This window comes from Scyliorhinus canicula, chromosome 6 (genome assembly GCF_902713615.1).
Source record: "Scyliorhinus canicula chromosome 6, sScyCan1.1, whole genome shotgun sequence".
Lineage (NCBI taxonomy): Eukaryota > Metazoa > Chordata > Chondrichthyes > Carcharhiniformes > Scyliorhinidae > Scyliorhinus > Scyliorhinus canicula.
In genome coordinates, this window is record NC_052151.1 from 137,968,524 (window position 1) to 137,982,344 (window position 13,821).

Here is a 13,821-nt window from a genome sequence, read left to right on the forward strand (position 1 = left end):
TTCCAGTAGGTTTTACTGAATTTCATACTGTGGTGTCTTTTACCATTTTCTTCCAAACTTCTGTTTAAAAAGTGCACAAAATAAATGAACAGTTTTCTTCAGAGTTTCACTTCTTCTCTGCACCATTATTGTGTCAGAAATAACATTGCCAGTCTTGACGATGATGTCTTTTTCTTTTTTTGATTTTATTTTTTAAAAGTTTTTCCAATTAAGGGGCAATTTAGCGTGGCCAACCCACCTACTCTGCACATCTTTGGTTTGTGGAGGTGAGACCCACGCAGACACTGGAAGAATGTGCAAACTCCACATGGATCGAACCCGGGTCCTCTGTGTCACGAGGCAGCAGTGCTAACCACTGCACCACCCATCTCTTTTTCCTTTTAACATAATTTAATTGTCTCTAGTTTCATCAAAATATAACTTCCTACATCTTGTCTGCTTTTCATCATCAGCTCAACCTGTGTTTTTTGTTAATATTAGTGCCTTTGCTTCGATTTCGAACTTCCATGACAACACTTTTCACCCAGGCTAACAATTGTGCAGCATTCAGCAAAGTTGATGGCATTAATTCTTTGAAATGAACGGTTCCACAGAAGACTAAAGACAGCAATATTGCATTCTGCTAAGGATTTTGCTTCAGCTTTCACACGTTTTTTCTGAATTTAGTGCAGCTATGTCTAATAATGTTTCCTTTATATTCTCAAAGTTCATTTTCAAAACCAAAATAGTATCTGCGGACCATGTGGTGTCACAAATTCTTTTGACTGTTAAAGCTCCAAGCATAACGGCAACATATTCCACCATTGCGTAGAAGCTGAAAAAAAGGCATATGTTTTGCGCACAGTCAAAAAATCATGCAGCTCCCTCGCTGGATTTAGCTGCAGCATTGCAGATTAAATTCAAGGAATGACTGGAACATGGGACGAATAATGCACAGGGGCTTGCATTGTTCAGTCTTGCTTGTAGACCTGAATATTTTCCTGCCGTATTTGCAGCATTATTGGAGCTCTGCCCACAATAATTTTTGATAGCCAAACCTAAATTTGCAATGATGTTTAAAACCGTTGTCTCCAGACAACTAAGATTGTCCAGACAATTGGAATGGAATTGAACAAAACAAAGAATTTACAATTTACGATTTCACCATCACTGGTCACGGATCTTATAACTAATGTTAATTGATCCACATGCCTTGCATCTGGTGTTGAATGCACTACTATAGAATAGCATTTGGCAACTTTTGCTAGTGAATTGGTTTCTGAACCACTCTGCAATTATAAGATGAAGTCGTCGTAGGTTCTATGCAATTAAAATGTTGGTCTTCCCCGAGCCCCAATATTGATTACAAATGTTCTTTTGAACATTTGAGAAGCTCATCAAATTCACTGAAGTATTCAAATTACTTCTTTGATTGATCAAGGATGACTCATCGTGTCCTCTTAGAGGTAGTCCCAAGGAAGATGTTACGAGTGCGTGACTCGTGCGAGTGCGTGGTCAATTCCAGCCCCATAGACCCTGGAGTCCGAACAGAAGTGAATTAACCAATAATTTGTATTTTGCGACAATCTTTAATTCTTGGCTGCTTCAGTTGACAAGGATACATATATAAGTAAAACATTAACAAACTGTTAAGAAAAAGAGTTTTAGAATTTAGAACAGTACAGCACAGAACAGGCCTTTCGGCCCTCGATGTTGTGCCGAGCAATGATCACCCTACTCAAACTCATATCCACCCTATACCCGTAACCCAACAACCCCCCCCATTAACCTTACTTTTTTTAGGACACTACGGGCAATTTAGCATGGCCAATCCACCTAACCCGCACATCTTTGGACTGTGGGAGGAAACCGGAGCACCCGGAGGAAACCCACGCACACACGGGGAGGACGTGCAGACTCTGCACAGACAGTGACCAAGCTGGGAACCGAACCTGGGACCCTGGAGCTGTGAAGCATTGATGCTAACCACTATGCTACCGTGCTGCCCACTGATGAATATATTAAAAAAAACAACAGAACAATGGTCTATCAGTCTACCTAATTCCAAAATCCCATCCCTCCCTCTATCCAAACACATACAAGACATACACAAGGCAAGGGCTGGTGGGGATAGAAAATGGGGAGAAGAGGTGGGGGGCAGGATTCTCCTGGGCCGGGTTGGTGCAGCGCCAGTCGTGGGCCGCTCTACACGGCCGGCCCACTGATCCACCGGCCCAGATGGCCGAGCGGCCATGAAAAAAAAAAGAAAAAAAGTCCTGCCGGCGCCGTCCACACCTGCTCACAGCCAGCGGGAACTCTGCGTGAAAGGGTCGGGTGGTGGCCTGTGGGGAAGGGGGGCTCTGACGCCCAGTGGGGCCTCCGATGCTGCCTGGCCCGTGATTGCCCCACCAATCGGCGAGCCGGCCTCTCTATCCTCCGGCCTCTTTTCCTACGCGCCGGAACCTGTACTCCTGTGCCATGTTGCAGTGGGGTTAGCGTGTTGAAGGCCCCTGTGCATGCGCGCCTTGGCACCACTACGAATGTGCATGTTAGCGCTAGTGCCACTGTGCATGCGCGGATCCCGCAGCACCCAGTTCACGTTGGGATTGGCAGCTGGAGCGGCGCAAACCGGGTGCCATGCTGGCCCCCTGTAGGGGCCAGAATTACTCCTGGCAGTGGCCCGTTCACGCCGTCATACAATGCAACGGCATTTACGACAGTGTGGACACTCTGCCGTGGGATGAGAGAATCCCCCAAAGATTTAAGATAAGTCTGCTGTAGTTGTGGTTCAGGTTGGCGCCATTCTGTCCTTCGACCACCAGATGGTGATTTGCCCAAGAGTTAAGGGCAGCACAGTAGCATTGTGGATAGCACAATTGCTTCACAGCTCCAGGGTCCCAGGTTCGATTCCCGGCTTGGGTCACTGTCTGTGCAGAGTCTGCACGTTCTCCCCATGTGGGCATGGGTTTACTCCGGGTACTCCGGTTTCCTCCCACAGTCAAAAGATGTGCAGGTTAGGTGGATTGGCCATGCTAAATTGCCCTTACTGTCCGAAATTGCCCCCAGTGTTGGGTGGGGTTACTGGGTTATGGGAATAGGGTGGAGGTGTGGACCTTGGGTAGGGTGCTCTTTCCAAGTGCCGGTGGAGGCTTGATGGGCTGAATGGCCTACTTCTGCACTGTTAACTATCTGATAAAAGTTCCAGATTGGTGCAATTCCACCCTTCTACCACCAGATGGAGCTAGGTACAGGGTGTTCAGCTCAGTGCCATTCTTGACGCTGGCCACCAGATGGTGCTGTACACAGGATGTTCAGACCAGTGCACTCTGATCTTCTACCACCAGGTGACGCTTTTGCCTCCCTGTGGGATTGCTACCGCTCCCTTACTGGGTACATAGTTTTTTTTCTCCTTCGTCTGAACTCCACACTGGCACTCTAGCTGCACTTTGAGGAATATTCTCTGTTTAAGCTTCAATTTGGAGTTCTTCCCAGCCCCATGACATTTCGAAGGTTACTGACCTTTGGGAAAACACCTTGCACTTTCACATTCATGATCTCTTTCCCAGTTTTGATGGATGTCTGTGCTCCATTAAACAAGCAAGTCTTCACAGATTTGGCTAGAATGTCTCTTAAAATCATCTGGCAGAGAGAAAGAAGGAGAGAGTGATTCCTAAAGAATCGTTTCTTCACAGAACTGAACAATAGATGGAACTCTCCAGCAGATCCACCTTCTTTCTGAAAGTTTCTGACTGGCCTCCCCAACCACAGCGAACGATAGGAGCTGGCCGAGAATCCCATATACACCGATTGGCTACAAGTCAAGTCTATCAAAAGACATTACAGGTTCTGCCATAGAACTGAGAGGGGACGTCATGACCTGGCGCAACAGGACAGGGGTGTTCCAACTCTCCCCAAAATCTGTAGCTTAACAGATATCCCAAATGGTGCAGTAAGATTGTAGCAACTAACCAGAAGACTGTAGATCAAGGCAGGCAGCAGGACAGGGATAAAAAGGGTGACGTGGGACAGACAAACGGCTTTACAACAAACAAAGACAACAGTTTGGCAACAACACGCCTCAGCATTCAACACTCCTTTTCAAACTGAGCTGATAACACTATCAATTCTTCCAAATAATTTACATCTTTGAATGAATGTACACGTAGCTTTAATATGAGCTTTGGAAGTTTCATGATCAGCACTATCTCTTCCAACATTCCTTCAGTTAGAGCATCCATCAACAAATGCTCGTTTCTCTTCACTAGGGTCAGGGAATAATTTGCAAACGTAACAGTGGACTGCCTTAGAGGTTTCTGATAAAATCAAACAATTTCTGTCACCCTGTTTCTCTTCACCCTCAGGAAATGGGATTTATGAAGACTTCTAACCTGATTTTAGCTTCCAACCTGAAACTCTTTTCTCAGGTTTTCCACATACCTATGTTTTCTTGTTTATTTAGTACAAAACATTCTACCATATCCAATGGAATAGATTTGGCCATAAGTCAATGTCTTTCTTCCCTCACTTCAACAAAAGAATCAGCAGTATCTTGTCCCATTGTCATTTCAGAGTTCGCTACTTGTTCACTTTTTCGGGCGATGTAGTATCTATGGAAATTGGCAAGTTTAAGTCAGGTAATTCACCCATACATTTGGATCAGAATGAATGTGCAGTTTGTGCACTGTTTAATACTGCTAACTTATTTTTAATTTTCCCAACTAATGGGCAATTTAACATGGCCAGTCCACCTAGCCTGCACATCTTTGGGTTGAGGGGGTTAGACCCATGCAGACATGGGAGACTGTGTAAACTCCACACGGACAGTGACCTGTGGCCGGGATCTAACAAAGGTCCTCTGTGCCATGAGGCAGCAGTGCTAATCACTGCGCCACCATATTTTTAACTTTTTAAAGTGAAATGACAAATTGTCTTTTTGCCTAGCTTCGTTCCCTTGACTCACCTTCAATTTTTTGCATTTTTGTCTGTCGGATTGATAGTGTTGCTTCTTAATGCGAATGAAACATTTTAGGCATCTAATAAAGTGTCTGAAACTGTAGGTACGTGCACAATCAATCCCACATTTTTATCTGGTCAAGCTCTGATTAAATTGGATTAATCTTTAAACTATGAAGTCTGGATTCTGATCATGAATTTCAAACAACACTCGCACTACTCTCCTCTTGCCTATTCCCTTCACAAACGCACCCTTCACACGTACCCCCAACCCCATTACAAACTCTCCCTTCTTCCATAATGGAACCCAGCCCTCACAGATACTCCTTCCCTGAAAGCCTGCAACCCAACCCCCTCCCACACACTCGTCTTGCCGCACCCTCACACTCTTTCCCTCCCACTCTTTCCCTCCCCTCACCCTTCGCACTCTCCCATTCTCACAATCTCACTCACCTCGCTTGCCTGAGGTCCGCAGCCTGCACCTCTCCATCATTCAGGGCTATGTTGCGCACTTGTTACTCCTCTGCTCGCCAGCTCCTCGTGACTTGATTCACAGAGCCTTTCACGCGTGACTCAATTAACCATTCGTTACCAGTTTTCCCACTCTCAGCCTCACCTTTTTAGAGTCTGAATTCGCCCGGCATTTGCTGCTTGAGCCTATGAACAAATGCAGAGTAATCAGCATCTGATTGGATGCCTAGTGCACCGGCCCGGTACAAGGCCTCCCCATTGGTTAGGGCGTTGTAGTAGGCACGGTGTGCTTCATTGTATATCAGCCTCTGCCTGGATTCCATTTACACTGAATTATCATCTCAATTACTTAAAGGGAGAAAGACTTTTGTGACTTTTCAGGAAATTTGCAGTTCTTTTGCTTCTGGATTTCTTATGAAAATGGGCATGAGAATCATTACTGAATCCAACTGTGCCCATGTAAACAGTTTATCCTAGTAATATGCCATATCAATACCTTAATGTTTATTTTGTGAACAGAAACAATAATTTCACTGCCTAATGAACTGCTTTTTTTCAATGCAGTACCAAAAATACACATTGTGAATAATTTAATGGCTTCCATCTGTTGCTGAAGAAATGTCCTGCATCTTCAATAAACGAGTTATGCATGGCACCCATATTATAAATTATTGCCATCTCCTATCTGGAATATTGAATTATTTGCATGTGTATGAGGTAACAACCTGACCAGAACTATTTTCCTGACATCCATTGGCAGCTGGAAAAATATAATTCTGCTTTTTGCTGAGTTTCCTATGACATTAGATGAATTAGTTATGTGGAGAAGTTGCAGTTTTTCCTCTTTAAACAGTAGGAAAGGACAAGGGGATCATTGATCGCAGTCTTCAAAATCATGAAATGTTTCAATAGAATAAGTAATGAGAAACAGTGACAGAAATGTCAGGAACCCTAAGATACTAACTTGACAAAAGAAACACAGATGATCTGAGATAAAAAATAATATGAAACAAATTATTATGCTCTGGAATATTCTGCCTGAAAGGATGGTTTAACTTGGTTATATAATGGACAAAAGAATATTGTACAAACACTTGTCACGGACAGTAATTTCTAGATGAGTGTAACTAAATACTGCACAATGCGTTGTTAAATATATAGCTAACTCCACTTGTATAGAAAGTGGCTTGTGAATTTGATTGTTCGTCAGTGAAATTACTTTACCTCAAGTGTTTTTGAGAGTCATGGTTTTTACTAACTTACGAACAGCAGCCACTAATAGACATTGTTGAAAGATATTATGGCACAGAAGGAGGCCTTTTGGCCCATTGTGTTTGCACTCGCTCTCCAAATGAGCATTATGGCTTAGTACCAATACCCTGCCTTTTCCCCGTACCCTTGCACATTATTTCTATTCAAGTAATCATCTACTACCTTCTTAAATGCCTCAATTGAACCTGCCTCCACCACACTTCCAGACAGTGCATTTCATACCCGAACCACTCGCTGTGTGAAATAGCTTTTTCTCATATCACATTTGCTTCTTTGGCAAATCGCTTTAAATTTGTGCGCCCTTGATCTCCATCCTTTTACAAGTGGGAACAACATCTCTTTCAAATCTCCTCTTAGCCTTCTTCACTCCAAGAAGAACAGCCCACAACATCTCCAATTTGTCCTTATAACTGAAGTTTCTCATCACTGAAACCATTTCTTGCAAACCTCTTCTGCACTCTCTCCAATGCATTCATATCCTTCCTATAGTGTGTGTCCAGAACTGTCCACAATATTCCAGCTGAGGTCTTAACTAGTGTCTTGTGCAAATTAAGTGTAACCTCCCTGCTCCCTGTACCAGGCCACTATTAATCAAGCCCAAAATACTATATACTTCATTAACTGCTCACTTCGCCCGTCCTGCCACCTTCAGTGACCTGATTCCCATTTATCAACATCTAACAAAAATCCATAAACAATTTTCCTTTAGAACACTTTTTTAAAACAAAGTGGCTAGAATTCTCCATTCATATGTTACGGCATGTAGAAATCTGCACTTAATAAATATAAGTAAGCTCCATCATTTGCCTGTCGAGAAGCAGCAAGTGGTGCGTGACGGCAGTGGGAGAGGAGTTCGGGGAGGGGGGTGTTGTTGGAATTCATCTGTTTTTAGGAATACAGTTGTATTGTACTGGCACCCATGTCACCCATTACAGAGAAAGAATGTTGGCAGGAAGTGCCAGTAATGGTGAGTTAACATTTTTTCGAAATGGGGACATTTATAGGAATTAGTTTTATGTTGGGCTTCAGAATTGTTTTTTTCCACATGGTGGCATTTATGAGAAAGGAATGTGAGTCTTCTGCCCATATTTTTCAACCCAATTGTTAAAAGTGTTTCCATGTGAATTTAACCTGCCCACATTCTGTTCATAAATTTCTGTAAAATTAACTGGATATGGAAAATATTTGATGTAATATAATGTAATTTCCAGCATTGACACAATTGGCCAATTATATTTTGAATTTCACCATTTTGTGTGCCAATCTCACTGTTGTGCATTTCCTCCAGTAGTTCTGACAAACACAATGTGACTGTGCCACAGTAATCATGGTGGCAATACAGAAGCAGACCAGCCAATGCCAATGTTCTATGAAATGTTTTATACTGACAATAATGAGAGGTGGTCATGAAAGTGAATGCAGAGGCCAGTGCCAAAAACATATGATTTGTGTTAGTTAAGAGAAAATAATCATTTTTATTTGGTAACAAATCTAAATTTGGAAGCATCTTTTTTTTTTACATAGAATTTACAGTGCAGAAGGAGGACATTCAGCCCATCGAGTCTGCACCGGCTCCTGGAAAGAGCACCCTACCCCCTATCCAAGGTCAACACCTCCACCCTATCCCCATTACCCAGTAACCCCACCCAACACTAAGGGCAATTTTGGACACTAAGGGCAATTTAGCATGGCCAATCCACCTAACCCGCACGTCTTTGGACTGTGGGAGGAAACCGGAGCACCCGGCGGAAACCCACGCACACACGGGGAGGATGTGCAGACTCCACACAGACAGTGACCCAAGCCGGAATCGAACCTGGGACCCTGGAGCTGTGAAGCGATTGTGCTATCCACAAGGCTACCGTGCAAGACAATCTTGATTTGTCTTCATCATGGTTTTACCTGCAATTACCTGTATGGTTATCCATCTACAAGGTAGTCCAAAGCAGCAGCTTATTTCCCCTTGGAGTTGGCTGTGAAACTAAAGACAGATTTCAATACACTGAGAGTTAATTCTGTCTATTTGTCAGACATGATGTGGAGATGCCGGCGTTGGACTGGTGTGAGCACAGTAAGAAGTCTTACAACACCAGGTTAAAGTCCAACAGGTTTGTTTCAAACATGAACTTTCGGAGCACTGCTCCCTCCTCAGTTGAATGGAGAGGTATGTTCCAGAAACTTTTATATAGACAAAGTCAGAGATGCCGGACAATGCTTGGAATGTGAGCATTTGTGGGTAATCAAATCATTACAGATCCAGAGAGAGGGATAATCCCAGGTTAAAGAGGTGTGAATTGTCTCAAGCCAGGACAGTTCGTAGGATTTTGCAAGTCCAGGCCAGATGGTCGGGGGTGAATGTAATGCGACATGAATCCAAGATCCCGGTTGAGGCCGCACTCATGCGTGCGGAACTTAGCTACAAGTTTTTGCTAGGCAATTCTGCGTTGTCCCATGTCCTGAAGACCGCCTTGGAGAACGCTTACCCGGAGATCAGAGGCTGAATGCCCTTGACTGCTGAAGTGTTCCCCGACTGGAAGGGAACATTCCTGCTGGTGATTGTCGCACGATGCCCGTTCATTTGTTGTCGCAGTGTCCGCATGGTCTCGCCAATGTACCACACTTCGGGACATCCTCTCCTGCAGCATATGAGGTAGACTACATTGGTTGAGTCGCACAGGGCTAACCCACTGCGCCACCGCGCTGCCCTAGCTACGAAGTTTTTTTAAGGAAAGTCTGCTGTGAAACGCCAGCGTTTTTACGCCGGCATGGGGAGATAGCCCCATCTTTGGAGAATCCAGCCCATGATGTCAATTATCTGACTGGGGCTTGTAATCTGTGATTTCTAAATTTGGTCAACATGTGTGCGGGCAGTGTTGTTAGCCATTCCTGAAACAGCAAGCATTTTAATGTTTGGACCTTATCTTCATTGTCTTATCCGAATAGCCCTTATTCTCGGACTATTTAAAGAGCCACTCGACAAGTTGCAGCTGAGGTGCTTTTGACTTACTTCTGCTGAGGAAATGTTTGTGGGATGACTGTGCTGAGTTGCAGGAGCAAATTAGAGGTTTTTTGCTGACCACAGAAAGAGATGGATGCATAGATAAGGGGACAATAGCAGCAGTGTCACTTGCATGCTTAGGGGGCTGGATACTCCAAAAATGGGGCTATGTCCCTGCCGGTGTGAAACCGCTAGCGTTTCACGCCAGGCTTTCCTTAAAAAGAATTAAGACCAGTCACCTACCTACAGGGGGCTGGCAGGGCCCCAGAGTGCTTCTCGCAGCTTTGGCTGCGGATACGGGCCTCCACACATCCGGTGCCGAGTCCGCGCATGCGTACGGCGGCAGCCTGCAGTGGCTGAGCCAAACCCGATGGCGGACTCAGCCGGCGGACCTTGACCAACAAGGAAGGTCCCAAAAAGGCATTCTTTTTTTCCAAGATGGCACCGGAGGGAGGCGACTTCTTGCAAGCTGTGCCCAGCATCCCCTTTAATTCTATCTTTTACTCTCATTTATTCTATGCTTCTAAAACTTCATTCTAACTCTTTTAAACTCTCTAACAATGTTAAGTTGAACTTTTCTCTCCACCTTACTTTAACTGTAACGTTATATTCTGTAGTCTCCTTCCTTCCCTATGTACGGTATACATTGTTTGTACAGCATGCAAGAAACAATACTTTTCACTGTATACTAATACGTGACAATAATAAATCAAATCAAATCAAAAATCAACGATCTGCCCCGCGCCGCTCCATGTAACCCGCCCGATCGCCGCCCAGCCGTCCATAAGGCCACCCCCGGTTCTTGATCACCCAGCCCCCCAACAGGGCGGCCGCGGACTGAGTCTCGACCGGCCAGAAGTGGTTAGAACCACGCCGTCGGGAATTTGGCCGGTCGGGACTGGAGCATTGCTGAGAGGGCCTCTGGCAATGGCCCTCCAGCCACGCCACGTAAATCACGAGCAACGCTGGGCCTGATTTGGGCATAAAAGTGGATTCTCCGCCCCCGCACCAAACATGATTTCGGCACGAGGCTGCCAAGAATCCAGCCCAGGGTCTTATTATTGCCTACGTGGCAATAATAATAATAAGAATCACTTGTTGTCAAATGTAAGCTTCAATGAAGTTACTGTGAAACGCCCCTAGTCGCCACATTCCGCCGCCTGTTCGGGGAGGCTGGTACGGGAATTGAACCCGCGTTGCTGGCATTGTTCTGAATTACAAGCCAGCTGTTTAGCCAATTGTCCTAAACCAGCCAGCTAAATGAACCAGAAGAAATGCCTAAGGATGCTAGACTTCACAAAGACGATTGTCCCAAAGTTGCATTGCCTCCTTCACACCAAAAAGGATGAGGATGGACAAAAAGGTCACGGCTGGCCTTCTATTTAGATCTTTCCAGTGGAATGGACAACATCAGCAACATATTGTAGTTTTCCTGCATAGCTGCCTCACACTGAAGAAGAGGGGGCATTGACCTCTTATCCTGATGAGAGATTATGACAGTGCTCCAAGCCAGGAACTGAAGACTGACACGCCTGTCAATGCACGGAGCATTTCAGTGTGCATAGCGTTCTCCTGTATGCAGACCAAGGAGATCCTCATCAGATCCTCCTGAAGAAGAACTAGTGTGTGCAACCTCGCCCTCCAGAGAGTTCAGACACAAGCTGACTATCCAACAGCCTGGCAGCAACTCCCTCATGTCCAGTGACTCACCGTGTGCAGATTGTGGCTCCATACCTCTAAGATACACTCTGCCAGTAGCTGAACTAGTGGCTGTGCGTGTAAGCTGAAGTGACGGTGCTTCTTCCTCAGACGTCTGATGTTGCTCTCATCCTTTCTTTGAGGTTGCAATGGCTAACAAGGCAGCAGCTCCTAACTACCTGAAAACACATAAAATATAAGGGAAAGGCAGGGACGGGGGAAAGGGGGAAAGAGGAGAACAGGGGTGAAGATCGTACAGAAGGCAACAGTTCACTATGATCCAGGGTACTTGTGGGGTAAGTCTGAGATGTGATGTGCATATGTATATCCGTCACATTTGCCTCCTCCTGGGTGCCGCACTCAGTACATTAACTTCCCTTGACACATTCTCCCGTTCCTTTTGAAAGCTGTCTCTAGAGGGCCTCGTGGTCCAAGCAGAAATGTGGTTCCTTGCTTGGCCTCCATCTATTTGATTATTGCCTTGGAGGTAGCATCACTGATGCAGGGAGCCCTTTACATGGTACGGTGAGTGAGTGTTTCAAAGTGAGTGTCCAGCAGCCTGCAGTGCATTACTGCACCTTTCCTTTTCTGGAGAAGGGAAGGCTGCCTGGAGCATGTGGTTAGTTCAGAATGTGAGTTGGCCGCCTGTGGTGTACAGAGACCTCCAGCAATGCGACAAAGAATAATGCAGCAGGGTAGCCACTTGAGGTCATGCTACAATCATGGAAATCAGGTGGGTGCACTGATTCTACAGCGTTTTACATGTTTGGCAGGTCGTGAATAACAACCCCCAAGCCCAGAAATCTGGCTATCGAATTCTTAGTCCGCAAAAAGAAAATCTGCACTATCATACTACTGATGCCTTTTCCTGTGCAGTAAGTGAAGAAGTGGTTTGAAGCCATGAATATAAAACATGCTGGCGTGTTTTCCAAAACTCAACACATTACCTCCTATAGAGCAATAGGCAAACAAATATGTTTCCTGTTTATATTATGGTAAAGAGCCCATTATCAAGCTTCTGTTTGGATTGCTTGGAAAAATACTCAACTGTTGAATTAACAGCCCAGGAAAATTTGGGGAAATACAAGAGTCTGCAGCTACGAGAACTAACCGGAAGTCAGTGTTCTAAAAGGAAAAGTCGCACACAGCTGCTATACAGGAAATGCCACTGAAAGTGGCATGTGCAAGAAGATTTTAACATGTTTTTTTTTGTTTCATTTCGCAACATTGTTCATACACATTAAGCAGAAATCATAAAGCAATAGTTTAAATTTGTTTTTCTAATATGATAACTTTGAAATTTTAAATATAGTGAACTATTTTGTGATTTTTACAAACTGATATCCGTGTTGGGTATCCCAACAAGTAGTCTAGATAATTTCCTATAGTTTCACATGGGGGTTGGGGAGGGGGAAGGCAGGAAAAAGAAAGTTGAACTGTTGATGGATCCTTGAAGCCCAGAATCGCAATGTTTTCCAAGTTCCCAAGGGCTCAGCAGTGCCGATATTTTACAGTCTAGATGAATGTGGTGAAAAAGTAGAACTATTTCAAGAAATTTGTGATTGCCATTGATTTTAATGGGGAGGAGTTATGATATACACACCTCATTATTGGTGCAGCAGCACAGAGGTCATAGGAAATGATGAGGTGGCATATGTCACTCGTGCCACATTTTTCTTTTACCCCTTCAGCTGGAGTTTTTGATGCAAACGTGCCATTGGAATGATGGCGGAGATTCTAGGCCAACAATCTCTTGTCTGGAGTTACTTCCTACATTACATTATGGGGGCTCGCTTAGCTTTTAACTTTTCACTGGATCTATCAAGTAACTATTATTTTCATTAACTTCAATGTAGATGGGTCATCATTATGCAGAGTTTGTTGATGGTAATTCAAGTTCAATGCTCTCCTTAACAGAGGGAAAATCTGAAGAAAATTACATTTTTACTCCATTACTAAAAATCAAAATATTGCTTAACAATTTTCGTGGAAAAATTGAAAATCCTTGAATACAATCTCCAAAATATTGATAATCCCACTGCACCATATTAAAATTAAACTTGATTTATTGAGTCCCCTAAACTAATGGTCCTAATTTTAAATGTACTAAATCACAGAATAAACACCAGAATCCCATGGAGTAAATCCAGAATTGGAACTGCTTTGGCTGGCCTGCCTGCAGCGACTGGGTATTTGAAAGCAGAAGATTTGTTTTTATAATAATCTCTATTGTCACAAGTCAGCTTACACTAACACTACAAGGTCGTTACTGTGAAAAGCCCCTAGTCACCACATTCTGGCCGCTGTTTGGGTACACCGAGGGAGAATTCAGAATGTCCAAATTACCTAACAACACGTCTTTCGGGGCTTGTGGGAGGAAACCGGAGCACCCGGAGGAAACCCACGCAGACATTGGGAGAACATTCCGACTCCACACAGACAGTGACCCA

At 44.4% G+C, this 13,821-nt stretch overlaps 1 protein-coding gene and 1 long non-coding RNA gene across 6 annotated transcripts in view; one reads left to right on the forward strand and one right to left on the reverse strand.

Annotated features, from left to right (window-relative positions):
* LOC119967520 (kelch-like protein 29) overlaps positions 1–13,821 on the forward strand; it is a 499,347-nt gene that overhangs the window by 204,347 nt on the left and 281,179 nt on the right. The gene's annotated exons all lie outside the window — the stretch shown is intronic.
* On the reverse strand, positions 1,332–5,586 carry LOC119967521. The gene is made up of 3 exons (XR_005461011.1): positions 5,386–5,586; positions 3,499–3,618; positions 1,332–1,515 (listed from the first exon to the last, which is right to left on the reverse strand). It is a non-coding gene; the product is annotated as an uncharacterized LOC119967521 (long non-coding RNA).